The sequence below is a fragment of the Triticum aestivum genome, chromosome 5B, assembly GCF_018294505.1.
Source record: "Triticum aestivum cultivar Chinese Spring chromosome 5B, IWGSC CS RefSeq v2.1, whole genome shotgun sequence".
Taxonomy (NCBI): Eukaryota; Viridiplantae; Streptophyta; class Magnoliopsida; order Poales; family Poaceae; genus Triticum; species Triticum aestivum.
The window spans coordinates 450,956,173-450,980,904 of record NC_057807.1 but is presented as its reverse complement, the minus strand read 5'-3'; positions in this window follow the sequence as shown (position 1 = coordinate 450,980,904).

The window sequence follows — 24,732 nt, the reverse complement described above, 5'->3', positions numbered from 1 at the left end:
TTTCCTTGAAGAGGAAAGGATGATGCAGCAAAGTAGCGTAAGTATTTCCCTCAGTTTTTGAGAACCAAGGTATCAATCCAATAGGAGGCCCCTCAAAAGTCCCACGCACCTACACAAACAAACAAGAACCTTGCAACCAACGCGATAAAGGGGTTGTCAATCCCTTCATGGTAACTTGCGAAAGTGCGATCTGATAGAGATAATAAGGTAAGATAAATATTTTTGGTATTTTTATGATATAGATTGGAAAATAAAAGATGCAAATAAAAGTAGATGGAAAACTTGTATGATAAAAGATAGACCTGGGGACCATAGGTTTCACTAGTGGCTTCTCTCAAGATAGCATAAGTATTACGATGGGTGAACAAATTACTGTCGAGCAATTGATAGAAAAGTGCATAGTTATGAGATTATCTAGGCATGATCATGTATATAGGCATCACGTCCGCAACAAGTAGATCAAAACGATTCTGCATCTACTACTATTAATCCACACATCAACCGACTCCTCCCTGCATCTAGAGTATTAAGTTCATGAAGAACAGAGTAACACATTAAGAAAGATGACATGATGTAGAGGGATAAACTCATGCAATATGACATAAACCCCATCTTTTTATCCTCGATGGCAACAATACAATACGTGCCTTGCTGCCCCTACTGTCACTGGGAAAGGACACCACAAGATTGAACCCAAAGCTAAGAACTTCTCCCATTGCAAGAAAGATCAATCTAGTAGGCCAAACCAAACTGATAATTCCAAGTGACTTGAAAAGATAACTTAATCACACATAAAAGAATTCAGAGGAGATTCAAATATTTCTCATAGATAAACTTGATCATAAACCCACAATTCATCGGATCTCGACAAACACACCGCAAAAAGAGTTACATCGAATAGATCTCCAAGAAGATCGAGGAGAACTTTGTATTGAGATTCCAAGAGAGAGAAGAATCCATCTAGCTAATAAGTATGGACCCGAAGGTCTGTGGTAAACTACTCGCAACTCATCGGAGAGGCCTTGGAGATGATGTAGAGGCCCTTCATGGTCAATTCCCTCTCCGGTGGAGCGCCGGCGAAGGCTCCAAGATGGGATCTCGCGGGTACAGAAGGTTGCGGCGGTGGAAATAGTTTCTCGTGGTGCTCCTGGATGTTTTCGGGGTCCGTGGATATATATAGGAGGAAGAAGTATGCCGGTTGACGCTCAAGGGGCCCATGATGGTGGGGGGCGCGCCCACCCCCTTAGGGCGCGCCGGGCACCCTCGTGGCCGCCTCGTTCGCTTCTTGACGTCCACTCCAAGTCTCCTGGATTGCGTCTGTTCCAAAAAGATCGCTCCCGAAGGTTTCATTCCATTTGGACTCCGTTTGATATTCCTTTCTTTCGAAACACTGAAATAGGCATAAAAACAACAATTCGGGTTGGGCCTCCGGTTAGTAGCTTAGTCCCAAAAATGATATAAAAGTGTAGAGTAAAGCCCATAAACATCCAAAAGAGGTAGTATAATAGCATGGAACAATCAAAAATTATAGATACGTTGGAGATGTATCAATAGCACACAAGGTGTTCCTCCGGTATTCGGGGGTTGCATAATCTCATAGTCAGAGGAACATGTATAAGTCATAAAGAAAGCAATAGCAATAAAACTTAATGATCATAATGCTAAGCTAACGGATGGGTTTTGTCCATCACATCATTCTCTAATGATGTGATCCCGTTCATCAAATGACAACACATGTCTATGCTCAGGAAACATAACCATCTTTGATTAACGAGCTAGTTAAGTAGAGGCATACTAGGGACACTATGTTTTGTCTATGTATTCACACATGTACTAAGTTTCCAGTTAATACAATTCTAGCATGAATAATAAACATTTATCATGATATAAGGAAATATAAATAATAACTTTATTATTGCCTCTAGGGCATATTTCCTTCAGTCTCCCACTTGCACTTGAGTCAATAATCTAGTTCACATCTCCATGTGATTTAATACCAATAGTTCACATCGGTATGTGATTAACACCCATAGTTCACATCACCATGTGACCAACAACCAAAGGGTTTACTAGAGTCAATAATCTAGTTCACATCGCTATGTGATTAACACCCAGAGGGTACTAATGTGTGATCATGTTTTGCTTGTGAGAGAAGTTTAGTCTATGGGTCTGCCATATTCAGAGTCGTATGTATTTTGAAATCTTCTATGTCTACAATGCTCTGCATGGAGCTACTCTAGCTAATTGCTCCCACTTTCAGTATGTATCCAAATTGAGACTCAAAGTCATCCAGATCGGTGTAAAAGCTTGCATCAACGTAACTCTTTACGACGAACTCTTTTTCACCTCCATAACTGAGAAATATTTCCTTAGTCCTCTTATGTAACTAAGGATAACTTTGACTGTTGTCCAGTGATCCACTCCTGGATCACTATCATACCCTCTTGCCAAACTTATGATAAGGTACACAATAGGTCTGGTACACGGCATATTATACTTTATAGAAACTATGGCTGAGACATAGTGAATTACTTTCATTCTCTTTCTATTTTCTCATGTGGTCGGGTTTTGAGTCTTACTCAAATTTACACCTTGCAACACAGGTAAGAACTCCTTCTTTCACTGTTCCATTTTTAACTACTTCAAAATCTTGTCAAGGTATGTACTCATTGAAAAATCTTATCAAGCGTCTTGATCCATCTCTATAGATCTTGATGCCCAATATGTAAGCAGCTTTACCGAGGTCTTTATTTGAAAATCTCCTTTCAAACTCTCCTTTATGCTTTCCAGAAAATTCTACATTATTTCCGATCAAAAATATGTCATTCACATATATTTATTAAAAAGGCTGTAGTGCTCCCACTCACTTTCTTGTAAATACAGGCTTATCCAAAAGTCTGTATAAAACCATATGCTTTGATCACATTATCAAAGCGTATATTCCAACTCCGAGATGCTTGCACCAGTCCATAGATGGATCGCTGGAGCTTGCACACTTTGTTAGCACCTTTAGGATTGAAAAAACCTTCTGGTTGCATCATATACAACTCTCCTTAGATATATCCATTTAAGGAATACAGTTTTGACATCCATTTACCATATTTCATAAAATATGGCAATTGCTAACATGATTCAGACGGACTTAAGCATCGCTACGGTTGAGAAAAATCTCATTGTTGTCAACACCTTGAACTTGTCAAAAACCTTTTGTGACTAGTCGAGCTTTGTAGATAGTGACACTACCATCAGCGTCTGTCTTCCTATTGAAGATCCATTTATTTTTTGTGGCTTGCCGGTCATCGGGCGAGTCCACCAAAGTCCAAAATTTGTTCTCATACATGGATCCCATCTTAGATTTCATGGCCTCAAGCCATTTCGCGGAATCTGGGCTCATCATCCCTTCCTCATAGTTCGTAGGTTCATCATGGTCTAGTAACATGACTTCCAGAATAGGATTACCGTACCACTCTGGTGCGGACCATACTCTGGTTAACCTACGAGGTTTAGTAGTAACTTGATCTGAAGTTTCATGATCATCATCATTAGCTTCTTCACTAACTGGTGTAGGAATCACTGGAACTGATTTCTGTGATGAACTATGATGACCCACAAGTATAGGGGATCTATCGTAGTCTTTTCGATAAGTAAGAGCATCGAACTCAACAAGGAGCAGAAGGAAATGATAAGCGGTTTTCAGCAAGGTATTCTCTGCAAGTACTGAAATAAGTGGTAACAGATAGTTTTGTGATAGGATAAATTGTAACGAGCAACAAGTAACAAAAGTAAATAAAGTGCAGCAAGGTGGCCCAATCCTTTTTATAGCAAAGGACAAGCTTGGAAAAACTATTATAATAGGAAAAGCACTCCCGAGGACACATGGGAATATCGTCAAGCTAGTTTTCATCACGCTCATATGATTCGTGTTTGGTACTTTGATAATTTGATATGTGGGTGGACCGGTGCTTGGGTACTGCCCTTACTTGGACAAGCATACCACTTATGATTAACCTCTATTGCAAGCATCCGCAACTACAACAAAAGTATTAAGGTAAACCTAACCATAGCATGAAACATATGGATCCAAATCAGCCCCTTACGAAGCAACGCATAAACTAGGGTTTAAGCTTCTGTCACTCTAGCAACCCATCATCTACTTATTACTTCCCAATGCCTTCCTCTAGGCCCAAATAATGGTGAAGTGTTATGTAGTCGATGTTCACATAACACCACTAGAGGTTAGACAACATACATCTTATCAAAATATCGAACGAATACCAAATTCACATGACTACTAATAGCAAGACTTCTCCCTTGTCCTCAGGAACAAACGTAACTACTCACAAAGCATATTCATGTTCATAATCAGAGGGGTAATATTGTGCATAAAGGATCTGAACATATGATCTTCCACCAAATAAACCAACTAGCATCAACTACAAGGAGTAATCAACACTACTAGCAACCTACTAGCACCAATCCCGGACTTGAGATGAACTAGGGTTTGGAGATGAGATGGTGCTGGTGAAGATGTTGATGGAGATTGCCCTCTCCTGATGAGAGGAGCGTTGGTGATGACGATGGTGATGATTTCCCCCTCCCGGAGGGAAGTGTCCCCGGCAGAATAGCTCTGCCGGAGCCCTAGATTGGTTCTGCCAAGGTTCCGCCTCGTGGCGGCGGAGTCTCGTCCCGAAAGGTTCTCTTCTATTTTTTTCTCATCGAAAGAATTCATATAGGAGAAGATGGACGTCGGAGAGCCACCAGGGGGGCCACGAGGTAGGGTGGCGTGCCCAGGGGGGCACCCTCGTGAGCAGGGTGTGGGCCCCCTGGCCTTCATCTTTGGTGATGATTTTTCCTTATTTATTCTAAGGTATTCCGTGGAGTCTCAGGACTTTTGGAGTTGCACAGAATAGTCCTTCAATATTTGCTCCTTTTCCAGCCCAGAATTCCAGCTGCCGGCATTCTCCCTCTTCATGTAAACCTTGTAAAATAAGAGAGAATAGCCATAAGTATTGTGACATAATGTGAAATAACAGCCCATAATGCAATAAATATTGACATAAAAGCATGATGCAAAAATGGACGTATCAAACTACTTTCCAATTCTGGAGAAGGTACAATTACCTCATCAAGTTCTACTTTCCTCCCACTCACTTCTTTCGAGAGAAACTCCTTCTCTAGAAAGGTTCTTTTCTTAGCAACAAAAATCTTGCCTTCGGACATGTGTTAGAAAGTGTACCCAATTGTTTCCTTAGAGTATCCTATGAAGGCGCACTTCTCCGATTTGGCTTTGAGCTTATCAGGCTAAAGCCTTTTGACATAAGCATCGCATCCCCAAACTTTAAGAAATGACAGCTTAGGTTTGTTGCCAAACCATATTTCATACGGTGTCGTCTCAATGGACATTGACTATGCCCTTTTTAACATGAATGCATCTGTCTTTAATGCATATCCCCAAAATGATAGTGGTAAATTGGTAAGAGATATCATAGATTGCACCATATCTAATAAAGTGCGATTACGATGTTCGGACACACCATTACACTGTGGTGTTCCAGGTGGCGTGTGCTATGAAACTATTCTACATTGTTTTAATGAAGCCAAACTCGTCACTCAAATATTTGCCTCTGCGATCAGATCCTAGAAACTTTATTTTCTTGTTAAGATGATTCTCCACTTCACTCTGAAATTCTTTGAACTTTTCAAATGTTTCAGACTTGTGTTCCATCAAGTAGATATACCCATATCTACTCAAATAATCTGTGAAGGTCAGAAATAACGATACCTACCACGAGCATCAACACTCATTGGATTGCATACATCAGTACGTATTATTTCCAATAAGTCAGTAGCTCGTTCCATTGTTCCGGAGAACGGAGTTTTAGTCATCTTGTCCATAAGGCACTGTTCGCAAGTATCAAGTGATTCCAAAAGTCCATATTTATAGAGTTTCTTCAGGCGCTTTACACCGGTATGACCCAAACGGCAGTGCTACAAATAAGTTGCACTATCATTATCAAGTTTGCATCTTTTGGCGTCAATATTTTGAATATGTGTATCATTATGATCGAGATTCAATAAACCATCGACATTGGGTGTATGACCATAGAAAGTTTTATTCATGTAAACAGAATAACAATTATCCTCTGTCTTAAATGAATAACTGTATTGCAATAAACATGATCTAATCATATTCATGCTCAACACAAACACCAAATAACATTTATTTAGGTTCAACACTAATCCCGAAAGTATAAGGAGTGTGCTTTGATGATCATATCAATCTTGCAACCACTTCCAACACACATCGTCACTTCACCCTCAACTAGTCTCTGTTTATTCTGTAACTCCTGTTTCGAGTTACTTATCTTAGCAACTGAACAAGTATCAAACACCCAGGGGCTACTATGAACACTAGTAAGGTACACATCAATAACCTGTATATCAAATATACCTTTGTTCACTTTGCCATCCTTCTTATCCGCCACATGTTTGGGATAACTCCACTTCCAGTGACCATTTCCTTTGTAGTAGAAGCACCCAGCTTCAGGCTTAGGTCCAGACTTGGGCTTCTTCCCAGGAGTGACAACTTGCTTGCCATTCTTCTGGAAGTTCCCTTTGCCCTTTTCTTGAAACTAGTGATCTTGTTTAATCATCAACACTTGCTGATTTTCTTGATTTCTACCTTAGTCGATTTCAACATCACGAAGAGCTCGGGAATCGCTTTTGTCATACCTTGCATATTATAGTTCATCACAAAGTTCCAGTAACTTGGTGATGGTGACTAGAGAACTTTGTCAATCACTATCTTATCTAGAAGATTAACTCCCACTTAATTCAAGCGATTGTAGTACCCAGACATTCCGAGCATATGCTCACTAGCTGAGCTATTCTCCTCCATCTTTTAGGCAAAGTACTCGTCAGAGGTCTCATACCTCTTGACACGGGCATGAGTCTGAAATACCAATTTCAGCTCTTGGAACATCTCATATGCTCCGTGGCGTTTCAAAATGGTTTTTGAAGTACCGGTTCTAAGTCGCAAAGCATGGTGCACTAAACTATCAAGTAGTCATCATATTGAGCTAGCCAAATGTTCATAACGTCTGCATCTGCTCCTGCAATAGGTTTGACACCTAGCGGTGCATCAAGGACATAATTCTTCTGTGCAACAATGAGGATAAACCTCAGATCACGGACCCAGTCCGCATCATCGCTACTATCATCCTTCAAATTAGTTTTCTCTAGGTACATATCAAAAAACATAGGGAAGCTACAACACGAGCTATTGATCTACAACATAATTTGCAAATACTATCAGGACTAAGTTCATGATAAATTAAAGTTCAATTAATCATATTACTAAAGAACTCCCATTTAGATAGACACCCCTCTAGTCATCTAAATGATCATGTGATCCATATCAACTAAACCATGTCCGATCATCACGTGAGATGGAGTAGTTTTCAATGGTGAACATCTCTATGTTGATCATATCTACTATATGATTCACGTTCGACCTTTCGGTCTTTGTGTTCCAAGGCCGTATCTTCATATGCTAGGCTCATCAACTTTAACCCGAGTATTCTGCACATGCAAAACTAGCTTGCACCCGTTGTATGTGAACGTAGAGCTTACCACACCCGATCATCACCTGGTGTCTCGGCATGACGAACTGTAGCAACGGTGCATACTCAGGGAGAACAATTTTACCTTGAAATTTAGTGAGGGGTCATCTTATAATGCTACCGTCGTACTAAGCAAAATAACATGCATAAAGGACAAACATTACATGCAATCAAAATATGTGACATGATATGGCCATCATCATCTTGTGTCTTTGATCTCCATCTCCAAAGCATCGTCATGATCTCCATCGTTGGCTTGACACCTTGATCTCCATCGTAGCATCATTGTCGTCTCACCAACTATTGCTACTACGACTATTGCTACCACTTAGTGATAAAATAAAGCAATTACATGGCGATTGGATTTCATACAATAAAGCGGCAACCATATGGCTCCTGCCAGTTGCCGATAACTCTATTACAAAACATGATCATCTCGTACAACAATTTATATCACATCATGTCTTGACCATATCAGATCACAACAAGCCCTGCAAAAACAAGTTAGACGTCCTCTACTTTGTTGTTGCAAGTTTTACGTGGCTGTTACGGGCTTCTAGCAAGAACCGTTCTTACCTACGCATCAAAACCACAACGATTTTTCATCAAGTGTGCTGTTTTAACCTTCAACAAGGACCGGCCATAGTCAAACTCGATTCAACTAAAGTTGGAGAAACAGACACCCGCCAGCCACTTGTGTGCAAAGCACGTCGGTAGAACCAGTCTCATGAACGCGATCATGTAATGTCGGTCTGGGCCGCTGCATCCAGCAATAACGTCGAATCAAAGTAAGACGTTGGTCGTAAGCAGTATGACTATTATCGCCCACAACTCTTTGTGTTCTGTTCGTGCATATCATCTACGCATAGACCTGGCTCTATACCACTATTGAGGACTGTAGCATGCAATTTCAAAAAAAATTCCTACCATCACGCAAGATCTATCTAGGAGATGCATAGAAACAAGAGGGGGAGAGTCCACATACCTTGTAGACCGAAAGCGGAAGCTTTAGTTAATGCGGTTGATGTAGTTGAACGTCTTCACGATCCAACCGATCCAAGTACCGAACATACGGCACCTCCGAGTTCAGCACACGTTCAAATTGATGACGTCCCTCGAACTCTTGATCCAGCAGAGGGTCAAGGGAGAGTTTCGTCAGCACGATGGCGTGATGATGGTGTTGATGATGTGATCAGCACAGGGCTTCGCCTAAGCACTATGATGATACTATTGGAGGAGTAAAGGGTGGAGTGGGGCACCGCACACGGCTAAGACAATGTTGTGCCTTTGGGATGCCCCCTACCCCCGTATATAAAGGAGGGAGGAGGAGGCCGGCCACCAGGGGCGCGCCAAGGGAGGGGGGAGTCCTACTAGGACTCCACTCCTAGTAGGATTCGCCCCCCCCCCCCTCTTTTTTTCCTTCTTCCGGAGGTGGAAAGCGGGAAGGCGGCGGAGTAGGAGAATGAAAGGGGGGTGGCGCCCCCTTTCCCTAGTCCAATTCGGCCTCCTCCCTTACGGGGGGCACACTAGCCCCTTGTGGGCTGGTTAGCCTCCCTCCCATGGCCCATATGGCCCATATCTTCCATCGGGGGGTTCCGGTAACCCTTCTGGTACTCCGGTTTGTACCCGATACACTCCGGAACCCTTCCAGTGTCCGAATACCACCTTCCAACATATCAATCTTTACCTCTTGACCATTTCGAGACTCCTTGTCATGTCCGTGATCTCATCTGGGACTCCGAACAAACTCCGATCACTGTTGGGGATATAACTATTAGGTATGACCCGCCCAGGTGGGGCCGGGTTATACCTATGACGATTCTTGAAGCCCAAGACGATGCTTGAAGATGGTGGTTTAGTTAAGGGCCCAAAGCCCAAAGGCGACTTAAGGCCCGTAGAGATAAACCACCATATGTATATAACTTGTATTGTAAGGCAGGAATAGAGAGAAACCAAGCCGGACGCTGTTTATGAGCCGGCCGGGACTCTGTGAGCCGCTGGGCGTCGACCACTATATATAAAGGGACAACCCGGCGGCGGTTCAGGACAAGTAACATCAGATCGAGAACTAGGTCAAGCGGATTCGCTCCCTGGTAATCAAGAAATAAGCAATCCCACTCAAAACTGGATCGTAGGCTTTTACCTTCACCGCAAGGGGCCGAACCAATATAAACCCCGTGTCCTTTGTCTCGATTAACCCCTTTAAGCTTCCTAGTTGTGATGGCTCCACGACTAAGTCCTTTCACTAGGACATTCGACGTGACAATTCCACGACAGTTGGCGCCCACCGTGGGGCTCCCGCACGGTGGATTTGAGTTCTTGAAGGGTAGCTTCGAAGGGCTCAAGGGATAGGATGTGGGCTAGATGACCAAGAGTCGTCGCGGCAAGCTCTACATTGACGATGCAGGCTGGGGCCCCGTATGCCGGCTCAATTGAGTATGGGTACCGGGTCCCCTTCGGCGGAATCCACGTCTTCATCGGCAAGATCAGCGAGTCGGGCCCTGAGCCGGACATCTGCACCGACATCATCGAGACGGCTCAACGTGTGAGACCTACCCGGGCTCAGTCTGCCGTGAAGTGTGCCTTCGTGGGATGCATCCATGGAGGGGAATTTTCTGAAGGATCGGTGTCTGGCGATGAGACGACCATCTGTTCTGATGGTGAGTTGTCGATGGGTGAGACAGATTCATTATATCAACTACAAGACGACGGGCTCGAGGGCTGTTCTGATGGCAGCAGTATTCCGGACCCCTTTGAGCCACCGAGCAGAGTTGGGATCTTCATGGCTGGCACACAACCCGGTCAAAACTCTACGGCTGTAGCAGCGATAACCTCCGGGTCCGCGGCAGCCGGGGCAGGAGGCCCTGCGCGCCCGCCGGCTCAGGTGCTGATGGATCTCATGGATAAGATGACAGCTCTATTAACCATCGTGGTCAACCCGGCGGATCAACCTCAACATGATGCAGAAGTAGCGCAGTTAAAGCAGGATATAGTGCAAGCTAAGGAAGACCTGGCGGCGGAAGACGTCAGGATGACCGCAGAGCGGGTGGCTCTGGATGCTCAAGCTCAGCGGATTCAGTCGCAGGCTTTCCAGCTTATGATGGATCAGAATGCGTTGAATGAGGTCATGAGGAGAAGGTACCAGATGAGTCAATCCCGTCTACCTCCGGTTTATGATCCTAGAAACCTCTTTCGCACACCCGGTACAGGGCCTAGTAACCCGTCGGAGGTAAACCAGGTTGCAACGCCCAGGGCTGGGACGCCGGTTCAACCACGAGTGATGGAGCCTCCACGTCTGAATACTGCTCCGTTTCACTATGTGCCAACACCACCGGGTCATTATTCTAACCCTTTGGAGAACATGATCGCGGCGGCAACACAATTGGCGGCTCCCCCGGCGGATGGCGACTCACCGACGGCGGTTGAAACACGAAGGGTCAGAGAACTTCTTCAGGCGGCTTTGGCGCAGCAGGAGGCATATTCTTATAGTCGAGACAGGATTCACTCGACCCCTCGCCCAAGCCGGAGCCCGAGCTATAGTAGGCACATGGATTCAGCGGCCGTTTCAAGCAACACCCGACGCCATGACCAGCCGTGCGGGCATGACCCGACGTGTGATGGAGTTCCTAACTTGGTTGATCAGGATAGGATACGTCAAGAGGCTAAGTAGGCGGCTCGGCAGGCAGCTGAGCAGGCAGCTCAGCGGGCGGCTTACTAGCCTTTTCCGGTTTATCCGACGACTTCTATTGAGGCAGGTGTGACCACTAGGACTGGAGGTGTCCCTTATCTGGTGCCAACTCTGCATAATGAGCGTTTGCCCAAGGATTTCAAGGGGCCTTGAAAGGTGCCTAATTACACGACCGACTTATAGCCTGGGGCATGGACTGAAAGCTATGAGATGGCCATGTAGCTACTAGAAGTCAGTGACGCTGCAATGGCCAAGTACTTCACCATGATGTTGGATGGAACGGCCCACACTTGGTTGAAGGGGCTGCCACCTAATTCCATTGGTTCATGGCCAGAGTTAAAGGCCCGGTTTATTCAGAATTTCAAAGACACATGCAAGCAGCTGCTACGTCTTGAGCTTGCGTTGGTTTTCCTTGAAGAGGAAAGGGTGATGCAGAAGAGTAGCGTAAGTATTTCCCTTAGTTTTTGAGAACCAAGGTATCAATCCAGTAGGAGGCTCCTCAAAAGTCCCACGCACCTACGCAAACAAACAAAGAACTCGCAACCAAAACAATAAAGGGGTTGTCAATCCCTTCACGGCCACTTGCGAAAGTCAGATCTAATAAAGATAGTAAGATAAGATAAATATAATTTTGGTATTTTATAATATAGATGCAAAAAGTAAAGATGCAAATCAAAGTAGATTCGAAGCAAATATGATAAGAGATAGACCCAGGGGCCATAGGTTTCACTAGTGGCTTCTCTCAAGATAGCATAAGTATTACGGTGGGTGAACAAATTACTGTCGAGCAATTGACAGAAAAGCGAATAATTATGAGATTATCTAGGCATGATCATGTATATAGGCATCACGTCCATGACAAATAGACCGACTCCTTCCTGCATCTACTACTATTACTCCACACATCGACCGACTCCTGCCTGCATCTAGAGTATTAAGTTCACAAGAACAGAGTAACGCATTAAGCAGGATGACATGATGTAGAGGGATAAACTCAAGCAATATGATATAAACCCCATCTTGTTATCCTCGATGGCAACAATACAGTAAGTGCCTTGCAACCCTTTCTGTCACTGGGTAAGGACACGCAAGATTGAACCCAAAGCTAAGCACTTCTCCCATGGCAAGAAAGATCAATCTAGTAGGCCAAACCAAACCGATAATTCGAAGAGACTTGCAAAGATAACTCAATCATACATAAAAGAATTCAGAGAAGATTCAAATATTATTCATAGATAAACTTGATCATATACCCACAATTCATCGGATCTCGACAAACACGCCGCAAAAAGAGTTTACATCAAATAGATCTCCATAAGATAGGGGGAGAACATTGTATTGAGATCCAAAAAGAGAGAAGAAGCCATCTAGCTAATAACTATGGACCCATAGGTCTGTGGTAAACTACTCACAACTCATCGGAGAGGCTATGGTGTTGATGTAGAAGCCCTCCATGGTCGATTCCCCCTCTGGCAGAGTGCCAGCGAAGGCTTCAAGATGAGATCTCGCGGATACAAAAGATTACGATGGTGGAAATTGTGTTTCGTCTGCTCCCTGGATGTTTTCGGGGTACGTAGGCTTATATAGGAGGAAGAAGTACGTCGGTGGACGCCCGAGGGGCCCATGAGACAGGGGCGCGCCCTATAGGGAGGGGGCGCCCTCCTATCTCGTGGAAGCTTCGGCTGCTTCTTAACTTGCACTCGAAGTCCTCTAGATCACGTTTGTTCCAAAAATCACTCTCCCGAAGGTTTCATTCCGTTTGGACTCCGTTTGATATTCCTTTTCTTCGAAATACTGAAATAGGCAAAAAAATAGCAATACGGGATGGGCCTCCTATTAGTAGGGTAGTCCCAAAAATGATATAAATGTGTAAAATAAAGCCCATAGACATCCAAAAGGGGTAATATAATAGCATGGAACAATCAAAAATTATAGATACATTGGAGACGTATCAAGCATCCCCAAGCTTAATTCCTGCTCGTCCTTGAGTAGGTAAATGATAAAAAGAGAATTTTTGATGTGGAATGCTACCTAGCATAATTCTCAATGTAATTTTCTTTATTGTGGCATGAATTTTCAGATCCAAATGATTCAAAATAAAAGTTCATATTGATAAAAGAAATAGTAACACTTCAAGCATACTAATCAAAGTAATCATGTCTTCTCAAAATAACATGGCAAAAGAAAGTTCATCCCTACAAATTCATATAGTTAGGCTATGCTTCATTTTCATCACACAAAGATGTTCCCAACTTCTATACCCTCGATGACAAGCCAAGCAATTGTTTCATACTTAAATAATCTACTTTTTCAACCTTCACGCAATACATGAGCGTGAGCCATGGATATAGCACTATGGGTGGAATAGAATATGATGATGGGGATTGTGTGGAGAAGACAAAAAACAGGAGAAAGTCTCACATTTATGAGGATAATCAACGGGCTATGGAGATGCCCATCATTTGATGTCAACATGAGGAGTAGGGATTGCCATGCAACGGATGCACTAGAGCTATATATGAATGCTCAACAAAAGAAAACTAGTGGGTGTGCATCCAACTTGCTTGCTCACGAAGACCTAGGGGATTTGAGGAAGCCCATCGTAGGAATATACAAGCCAAGTTCTATAATGAAAAATTCCCACTAGTATGAAAAAGACAATCTATGAGACTCACTAAATGAAAAACATGGTGCTACTTTGAAGCACAATATATGAGACTCACTACATGAAGAACAAGGTGCTACTTTGAAGCACAAGTGTGGAAAAAGAGATAGTAACATTTATATGAAAGCCTCCGGCGGTGTACCGGGATGGTGCAATGAATCAAGAGTGACATGTATGAAAAATAATGCATGGTGGCTCTGCCACAAATACGATGTGAACTACATGATCATGCAATGGCAATATGACAAAAGTAAAGTATGTCATGATGATGAAGAACGAAACGGTGGAAAGTTGCATGGCAATATATCTCGGAATGGCTATGGAAATGCCATAATAGGTAGGTATGGTGGCTGTTTTGACGAAGATATAAAGAGGTTTATGTGCGATAGAGCATCTCGTATCACGGGGTTTGGATGCACCGGCGAAGTTTGCACCAACTCTCAAGGTGAGAAAGGGCAATGCACGGTACCGAAGAGGCTAGCAATGGCGGAAAGGTAAAAGTGCGTATAATCCATGGACTCAACATTAGTCAAAAGAACTCATATACTTATTGCAAAACTTTAGAAGTCATCAAAAATCAAGTACTACGCGCATGCTCTTAGGGGGATAGATTGGTTGGAAAAGACCATCGCTCGTCCCCGACCGCAACTCATAAGGATGCACAAGCCAGGTACACTTCATGTTTCAAATTTGTTACACAACTTTAACCATACATGCATGCTACGGGACTTGCTAACTTCAACACAAGCATTCTTTGAATTCATAGTCACCCAACTAGCATGACTTTAATATCACTACCTCCCTATCTCAAAACAATTATCAAGTATCAAATTGATCATAGCATCCAATTCACTTCCTATGATAGTTTTTATTATACCCAACTTGGATGCCAACCATTCTAGGACCAATTTTATAACCAAAGCAAATACCATGTTGTTCTAAAAGACTCTCAAAAAGATAGAAGTGAAGCATGAGAGACTAGCAATTTCTACAAAAATAAGTCACCACCGTGCTCTAAAAGATATAAGTGAAGCACTAGAGCAAAAACTATCAAGCTCAAAAGATATAAGTGAAGCGCATAGAGTATTCTAGCAAATTCTAATCAAATAGGCTTCTCCCATAAACATCCAAAAGGGGTAATATAATAGCATGGAATAATCAAAAATTATAGATGCCTTGGAGACGTATCAGCAGCGCATGTTGATTGTGGACTTGACTAATTGTAAGCAAGAGGAGGGTGAATCCAAGACCCATTGGGTGCGCCGGGTCAAGGCCATAATACATTCATCTAATAAGATGGATGTAGGCTCTGTAGTCTTAATGTTGGAGAGAAATTGCCGTTTTGAGCCTCTGAAAGAGAAACTAGGGCGACTCAAGTGCGATTGTAATGACATGGGCTAGCTGATGGCGGCTCTAGTCAAATACGCCGACTCTTCTAGTACCAAGGATCCCGAGTCTGACGATGAGAAGACATGGAAGGGTACCAAGGGTCCTCAGCATAACCCGGCAAATCAAGGAGGCAACAATAAACGTAAGGCTGATGGTAGCTCAGAGTTTGTGGCTAACACCAATGCGCAGGGCAACAATCAACACCGTAAGGGGAGACCACCTCCTCGGTCCGGCGGGTCAGGCCCCACTCTTGAGCAGTTGCTAAATGAGCCTTGTCCAAGGCATGGTACTCAGCAGAAACCAGCCACTCACATGTAGAAGGATTGTACGATCATGAAAGCTTTCAAGAATTCTAACATGTTTGACAGCAATAATGGGCCAGGTGGCGGCTCAGGTGGTGGCGGTTTTCATGGCCCGGGTTATGGAGGTGGCGGCTCTAATTCCGGCTTTCAGGGCCACCAAAATAACCAGGGTGGATATAATCAAGGCAACCAGCAATCTGGCTAAGGGGTCAGCAGTAGCAGCAATCCGGGTATCAAAGTCATCCAAAGCAGTTGAGCAGTGGGCAATATCATGTTTTCACCACAAGTTTGTGCAAACGGGACCAGAAGCTTCACAAGAGGGCAGTGAACGTCGTTGAGCCGGCAGTTCCCCAATACTTGTGATGGTCTGAGCAACCCATTATGTGGAGTCGGGTGGATCACCCGCCCCGAGTTGATAACCCGGGTCACCTGGCTTTGGTGGTGTCACCTCAAGTTGGTGGTTACAAGTTTACTAAGGTACTCATGGATGGAGCCAACAACATTAATATCCTTTATTATGAAACCTTCCGTCGCATGGGGTTAACTGATAAGAATCTTAGGTAGTCCAATACTATTTTCCATGGCATGGTTCCTGGTAAGTTGGCGTATCCAATTGGCAAGATTGAACTGGAGGTAGCTTTTGGAGATGAGCACGATTCCAGGGCTGAGAAGTTAACTTTTGAGCTGGTCAAGATCAAGAGCCTGTATCATGCTTTGTTTGGGTGGCCGGCTTATGCCAAGTTCATGGCGCGGCCATATTATGTTTATTTGTAGCTCAAAATGCGGGTCAGAAAGGGACCATTACGGTTCATGGCAGTTGGAAAGTGGCCTTGGAGTGCGAAGAAGGCAATGTGGCTTATGCTGAGTCGGTCTATGCAGCAGAAGAGTTGAAGTTTTACAAGGACAATGTTGACCCGGCGGACATGATGTCTTTGAAGAAGCCCACCACAGAGCATGAACCGGTGATGAAATATAAGTTGGTCGACGACACCAAGCTACTTGATTTTGTTCCTGGCGATTCATCTAAGCAGTTCAGTATCAGTGCCAATCTGGATCCCAAATAGGAAAGCGCGCTCATCGAGTTCATTCATGAGAACCGGGACATCTTTGTGTGGAAACCTTCTGACATGTCGGGTGTACCGAGAGAACTCGCTGAGCACACTCTCAATATTGATCCAAAATTTAAGCCGGTCAAACAGTTTCTTTGGTGGTTCAATGAGGAAAGGTGTAAAGCCATTAGTGAGGAAGTGGCCCAGCTCCTAGCGACCGGGTTTATTATTGAAGTTTTTCATCCAGAATGGTTGGCTAACCTGGTGCTCGTGCTTAAGAAGAACGACACCTGGTGTATGTGTGTGGATTACACGGACTTAAACAAGGCTTCTCCAGCTGATCCTTTCGCTCTCCCTCGTATTGATCAAATCATTGATGCTACAGCGGGTTGTGAGCGTTTGAGCTTTTTGGATGCTTATTCTGGTTATCATCAAATCAAGATGGCAGTTAAGGACCAAGAGAAGACAGTTTTTATCACTCCGTTTGGAGCCTTTTGCTATGTGTCTATGCCTTCTGGGCTTAAAAGTGCCCAGGCGACTTATCAGCGATGTGTGCAGAACTGTCTTCACAATTAGATTGGGCGCGATGTTCATGCTTATGTGGATGACATTGTGGTAAAGTCCAGAGAGAAGGAGACCTTGATAGATGATCTAAAGGAAACTTTTGATAATCTCCGGGTCTACAAGATGATGCTTAACCCGGCCAAGTGCGTTTTTGGTGTGCCAGCAGGCAAGCTTTTGGGTTTTTTGGTCTCTAACAGATGCATCAAGGCTAACCCGGAGAAGATCAAGGCAATCACCTCTTTGGCTAAACCGGCGTGTATCAATGATGTTCAGCATTTGGCAGGTCGTATTGCTGCTTTAAGCCGGTTCATAAGCCGGTTAGGTGAGAAGGCCATACCACTGTATCAGATGATGAAGAAGACAGACGACTTCATCTGGAGTGATGTTGCTAACGCTGCCTTTGAAGATTTGAAGAGACAGCTAGCTGAGCCACTGGTCCTTGCTGCTCCCATTGATAAGGAGCCATTATTATTATATGTGGCTGCTAACACACGTACTGTCAGTGTGGCCATTGTGGTAGAGCGCAAGGAGGCTGGCAAGGAACATCCGGTTCAACGACTGGTTTAGTACATTAGTGATGTGCTTATTGAGTCCAAGCAAAGATATCCATATTGGCAAAAGCTTGTTTATGGAGTGTTCATGGCAAGCCAGAAGTTTAAGCAATATTTCCTGGGTCATCCCATCACTGTGGTCAGTTCTACTCCTTTAGGAGATATCATTCAAAACAAAGAAGCCACAGGACGAGTCGCCAAGTGTGCCATTGAACTTGGGCCTCATGGTTTAAAGCATGTGCCACACACTGCCATCAAGTCTCAAGCACTAGTGGACTTCATTAAGGATTGGACGGAGCTGCAGATGTCTGAAGAAAAGCCAGACAACACATATTGGACTATTCATTTTGATGGGTCCAGGCAATTGGAGGGCTCGGGGGCTGGAGTTGTTTTAGCTTCCCCTCGAGGTGATAAATTTTGTTATGTGCTAAGGTTGATGTTTCCTTGTACTAACAATGCAGCTGAGTATGAGGCCTTGCTCCATGGTCTTAGGATGGCTAAGGAGATGAGCTTAAGCCGGGTAAGGTGCTTTGGCGACTCGGATCTAGTGGCTCAGCAAGTTTCAGGCAAGTGGGATTCTAAGGATCCCCTCATGGCGGCTTATCACCGTGAAGTTGATGCAGTTGCTGGACACTTCAAGGGTTACCAGGTGGAGCACATTGATCACAAAAAGAATGAGGCAGCTGATGCTTTAAGCCGGCTAGGGTCTCAGCGTAAGCCGGTGCCTCCTAATACCTTCTTGGATATTCTACATAACCCTTCTGTCAAGTTGCCTACAGAGGAAGACTTGGCTATTCCTGACCCGGAAGCGCAATTGGTGGCGGCTCTTCACGTCATCCCAGATTGGATAGTGCCATATTTGGCTTACATGACCCGGGGTGAGTTTCCTGAGGATGAAACCTTGGCCAAGCAGATAACCCGGCAGTCCAAGTCAATGACAATTTCCAATGGCGAGTTGCATCATCGCAGTGTCACTGGGGCATTTCAACGTTGTGTCTCTCCTGAGGAAGGTCAAGAAATTCTTCGTGAGATTCATGAAGGAGATTGTGGCCATCATGCCGGTTCAAGGTCCCTTGTGGCTAAGGCTTTTCGTCATGGATTTTATTGGCTGACGGCTCACGTTGATGCAGAGGATCTGGTCAGTAAATGTGACGGTTGTCAGAAATTCTCACGACGAGCTCACGTGCCAGCTCAAGAATTGAGGATGATCCCAATTACTTGGCCATTTGTAGTCTGGGGACTTGACATGGTTGGGCCTTTCAAAAGGTCCAAAGATAAAAAAACACCTCTTGGTGGCGGTTGACAAATTCACAAAGTGGGTTGAGGCAGAGCCAATTAGTAAGTGTGATGCAGCCACGGCGGTTCAATTCATGAAAAAGGTGATCTTTCGTTTTGGCTTTCCACGCAACATTATAACTGACAATGGTACTAAACTGTCCAAGGGTGCCATGGAGGAATTCTGTCAACGTGAGCATATCCGGCTTGATGTTTCATCAGTAGCTCACCCTCAATCCAATGGTCAAGCTGAAAGAGCCAATCAGGAAATCTTGAAGGGTATTAAACCCCAGCTTATGGTTCCTCTGCAATGGACGCCGGGTTGTTGGGTGGAGGAGTTACCTTCTGTGATATGGAGCATCAATACTACCCCCAATAGGTCTACGGGTTACATGCCTTTCTTCATGGTTTACAGAGCAGAGGCGGTTCTACCTAGTGACATCCGTCATGACTCACCCCGCGTGGCGGCTTACATTGAAGCTGATAACGAACAAGCCCGTCAGGATGCACTTGACCTGTTAGATGAAAAGCGTGACTTGGCAGCAGCCCGCTCGGCGATTTACCAACAGGACTTGCACCGTTATCACAGCCGCCGGGTCCAGAACCTTTCAAGAAGGCGATTTGGTGCTCCGGCTCATCCAGGATCAAACTGATGCACACAAGTTATTGCCACCTTCGAAAGGGCCTTTTGTGGTCAGCAAGAACTTAAACAACAGGTCATACTACCTTATCGATGTTTGAGAGCACAAAGACTCACGCAAGTCAGAGGAAGAGACCCGCCGGCTGATGTCTACTACACAACCTTCTTCTTGTAGACGTTGTTGGGCCTCCAAGTGTAGAGGTTTGTAGGACAGTAGCAAATTTCCCTCAAGTGGATGACCTAAGGTTTATCAATCCATGGGAGGCATAGGATGAAGATGGTCTCTCTCAAACAACCATGCAACCAAATAACAAAGAGTCTCTTGTGTCCCCAACACACCCAATACAATGGTGAATTGTATAGGTGCACTAGTTCGGCGAAGAGATGGTGATACAAGTGCAATACGGATGATAGATATAGGTTTTTGTAATCTGAAAATATAAAAACAGCAAGGTAACTAATGATAAAAGTGAGCGTAAACGGTATTGCAATGGTAGGAAACAAGGCCTAGGGTTCATACTTTCACTAGTGCAAGTTCTATCAACAATAATAACATAATTGGATCATATAACTGTCCCCGAACATGCAACAAAGAATCACTCCAAAGTCACTAAGAGCGGAGAACAAACGAAGAGATTACGGTAGGGTACGAAACCACCTCAAAGTTATCCTTTCTGTTCTATCTATTCAAGAGTTTGTAGTAAAATAACATGAAGCTATTCTTTCCGCTCAATCTATCATAGAGTTCATACTAGAATAACACATTAAGACACAAATCAACCAAAACCCTAATGTCACCTAGATACTCCATTGTCACCTCAAGTATTCGCGGGCATGATTATACGATATGCATCACACAATCTGAAATTCATCTATTCAACCAACACAAAGTACTTCAAAGAGTACCCCAAAATTTCTACCGAAGAGTCAAAACGAAAACGTGTGCCAACCCCTATGCATAGGTTCATGGGCGGAACCCGCAAGTTGATCACCAAAATATACATCAAGTGGATCACGTGATATCCCATTGTCACCACAGATAAGCACGGCAAGACATACATCAAGTATTCTCAAATCCTTAAAGACTCAATCTGATAAGATAACTTCAAAGGGAAAATTCAATTCATCACAAGAGAGTAGAGGGGGATAAACATCATAAGATCCAACTATAATAACAAAGCTCGTGATACATCAAGATCGTGCGAAGTCAAGAACACGAGAGAGAGAGAGAGATCAAACACATAGCTACTGGTACATACCCTTAGCCTCGAGGGTGAACTACTCCCTCCTCGTCATGGAGAGCGCCGGGATGATGAAGATGGCCACCGGTGAGGGATCCCCCCTCCAGCAGGGTGCCGGAACGGGCTCCCGAGAGGTTTTCGGTGGCTACAGAAGCTTGCGGCAGCGGAACCCCTGATCTATTGCTCGCTTCGATATTTTTAGGGTATATGGGAATATATAGGCGAAAGAAGTCGTTCGGGGGAGCCACGAGGGGCCCATGAGAGTGGAGGGCGTGCCCAGAGGGGTGGGCGTGCCCCCTATCTCGTGGCCTCCTCGAAGCTTCCCTGGCTTGCACTCCAAGTTCCCTGGATTGCTTCTATTCCAAAAATAACTTTTCCGAAGGTTTCATTCCGTTTGGACTCCGTTTGATATCCTTTTCTTCGAAACACTGAAATAGGCAAGAAAACAACTATATGGGTTGGGCCTCTGGTTAATAGGTTAGTCCCAAAAATAATATAAAAGTGTATAATAAAGCCCATAAACATTCAAAATAGATAATAAAATAGCATGAATGCTTCATAAATTATAGATACATTGGAGACGTATCAGCATCCCCAAGCTTAATTCCTGCTCGTCCTCGAGTAGGTAAATGATAAAAGAAAGAATTTATGAAGTGTGAATGCTAGCAGGTGCACAAGTTTGATCAATGATAATTTCAATCACCTTTTCTAGCATGATTATATGTCATAACAGTAGTTCATCTCATAAAACTTCTCAAGATCAAGTAACAAGCTATTCACATGTTAAAGCATATACCATAAACTTTCTTGAAGACTAGCAAACTTCATTCTTAGTCATCAAACAATTGCAATTCATCTTATTTTCAGGAAGGGTCTATGTCAGAGCTTTGATTTAGCAAACCCCACATTCTCAACTATCATATATTCTTCTACAATTGCGAACACTCACGCAATACTTATGATTATGGAGTTTTAATCGGACACTGAGAAACATAGGGGCTTATAGTGTTGCCTCCCAACGTATTCACCTTTGGGTGATGTCAACAATAATAGTTCATGCGAACTTACATCCAATTGGATATATATATCGGGATCTTTCCAACACGAGGTGCTTGCCAAAGGATAAAATGAAAAATGGAAAGGTGAATATCACCTTGACTCTTGCATAAAGTAAAAGACATAAAGTAAAAGATAGGCCCTTCGCAGAGGGAAGCAGAGGTTGTCATGCACTTTTATGGTTGGATGCACAAAATCTTAATGCAAAAGAACGTCACTTTATATTGCCACTTGTATATGGACCTTTATTATGCAGTCCGTCGCTTTTATTGCTTCCACAACAAGATTGTATAAAGCTTATTTTCTTCACACTAATAGATCATACATATTTAGAAAGCAATTTTTATTGCATGCACCGATGACAACTTACTTGAAGGGACTTACTCAATCCATAGGTAGGTATGGTGGACTCTCATGGCAAAACTAGTTTAAGGGATATTTGGAAGCACAAGTAGTATCTCTACTTGGTGCAAGGAATTTTGGCTAGCATGAGGGGGAAAGGCAAGCTCAACATGTTTGAATGATCTGTGACAATATACTTTAACTGAGATGTGAGAAAACATAACCTATTACGTTGTCTTCCTTGTCCAACATCAACTCTTTAGAATGTCATACTTAATGAGTGCTCACAATTATAAAAGATGTCCAAGATAGTATATTTATATGTGAAATATCTCTTCCTTCAATATTCTTTCATGAATTGTTCAAATGACCAATACAATGCTTGCTAACCTTCAATAAATTTACAACCTCTACTTCTTAGATGTGAAGTCATTACTCCCCATGGGGTAAGCATATGAAACATATATAATTTCGGAGTTATGACATTCAACTCATTCAACCATTTACTCATAGGATAGAAGTGAAGCACACGAGTAAATGACAAAGTACTCCAAAAATATATAAGTTAAGATCAATGAGTAGTTAAATAATTATCCAACTATGTGAAGACTCTCTCTAATTTAAGAATTTCAGATCTTAAGTACTTTATTCAAGCAGCAAGCAAAGCAAGATAAAATGATATTGCAAGGATAGCACAAATCATGTGAAGAAGCAAAAACTTAGGCCCGATACTAACCAATAGTTGTTGAAGAAGAAAGGTGGGATGCCTAATGGGGCATCCCCAAGCTTAGATGCTTGAGACTTCTTGAAATATTATCTTGGGATGCCTTGGGCATCCCCAATCTTGAACTTTTGCGTCTCCTTAATTCCTCTCATATCATGGTTTCTCTTTTTATCAAAAGCTTCATCCACACCAAACTCAACAAGAACTCGTGAGATAGGTTAGTATAAACCAATGCAAAACCTTATCATTTTCTACCATAACAAATCACTAAAATTATTATTCAACATTGCATACTAAATGTCTCTGCATATTTAATACTCCTATCCTCAAATAGAATCATTAAACAAGCAAACATATGCAAACAATGCAACTGTAACAGCAATCTGCCAAAACAATATAGTTTGTAAAGAATGCAAGATTCATCATACTTCCCTAACTCCAAAAATTATGAGAAAAATACTACTCTGTAGAAGATTTATCAGAGCTCATTATGCAAAATGTTTCAACATTATATCATTCTCTGACTTTTGTAGGTAATTTTGGCAACAGTAGTAAACTTTCTGTTTTCAAACAGCAACATGTATACTTGCAAAATAAGCATGGTAATGGCTATCCTTGACATTTTTATTGAAAATATAGATGAAACACATTATTATAAATAACAGCAATCAAATACTAACTAAAGAAAATGACGCCCCAAGCAAAACACATATCATGTGGTAAATAAAAATATAGCTCCAAGTAAAGTTACCGATGAACGAAGACGAAAGAGGGGATGCCATCCGGGGCATCCCCAAGCTTAGGCTCTTGGTTGTCCTTGAATATTACCTTGGGGTGCCTTGGGAATCCCCAATATTAAGATCTTGCCACTCCTTATTCCATAGTCCATTGAATCTTTACCCAAAACTTGAAAACTTCACAACACAAAACTCAACACAAAACTCGTAAGCTCCGTTAGTAAAAGAAAACAAACCACCACTTTAAGGTACTGTAATGAACTCATTATTTATTCATATTGGTGTAATATCTACTGTATTCCAACTTCTCTATGGTTCATACCCTCCGATACTACTCATAGATTCATCAAAATAAGCAAACAACACATAGAAAACAGAATCTGTCAAAAACAGAACAGTCTATAGTAATATGTATCATTCGAATACTTATGTAAGTACAAAAATTCTGAAATAAATTTGTGCACCTGATGAATTTGTCTGTTAATCATCTGCAAAAAAGAATCAACCTAAAAGCACTCTCGAGTCAAAAATGGAAGCTATTCTCGTGAGCGCTAAAGTTCCTGTTCTTTACAGCAAGATCATAAAGGCTTCACCCAAGTCTTCCCAAAGGTCCTACTTGGCACAAACACTAATTAAAACATAAAAACACATCTAAACAGAGGCTAGATGAATTATTTATTACTAAACAGGAAAAAAAAGCAAGGAACAAAAATAAAATTGGGTTGCCTCCCAACAAGCGCTATCGTTTAACGCCCCTAGCTAGGCATGATGATTTCAATGATGCTCACATAAAAGATAAGAATTGAAACACAAAGAGAGCATCATGAAGCTTATGACTAGCACATTTAAGCCTAACCCACTTCCTATGCATAGGGATTTTTTGAGCA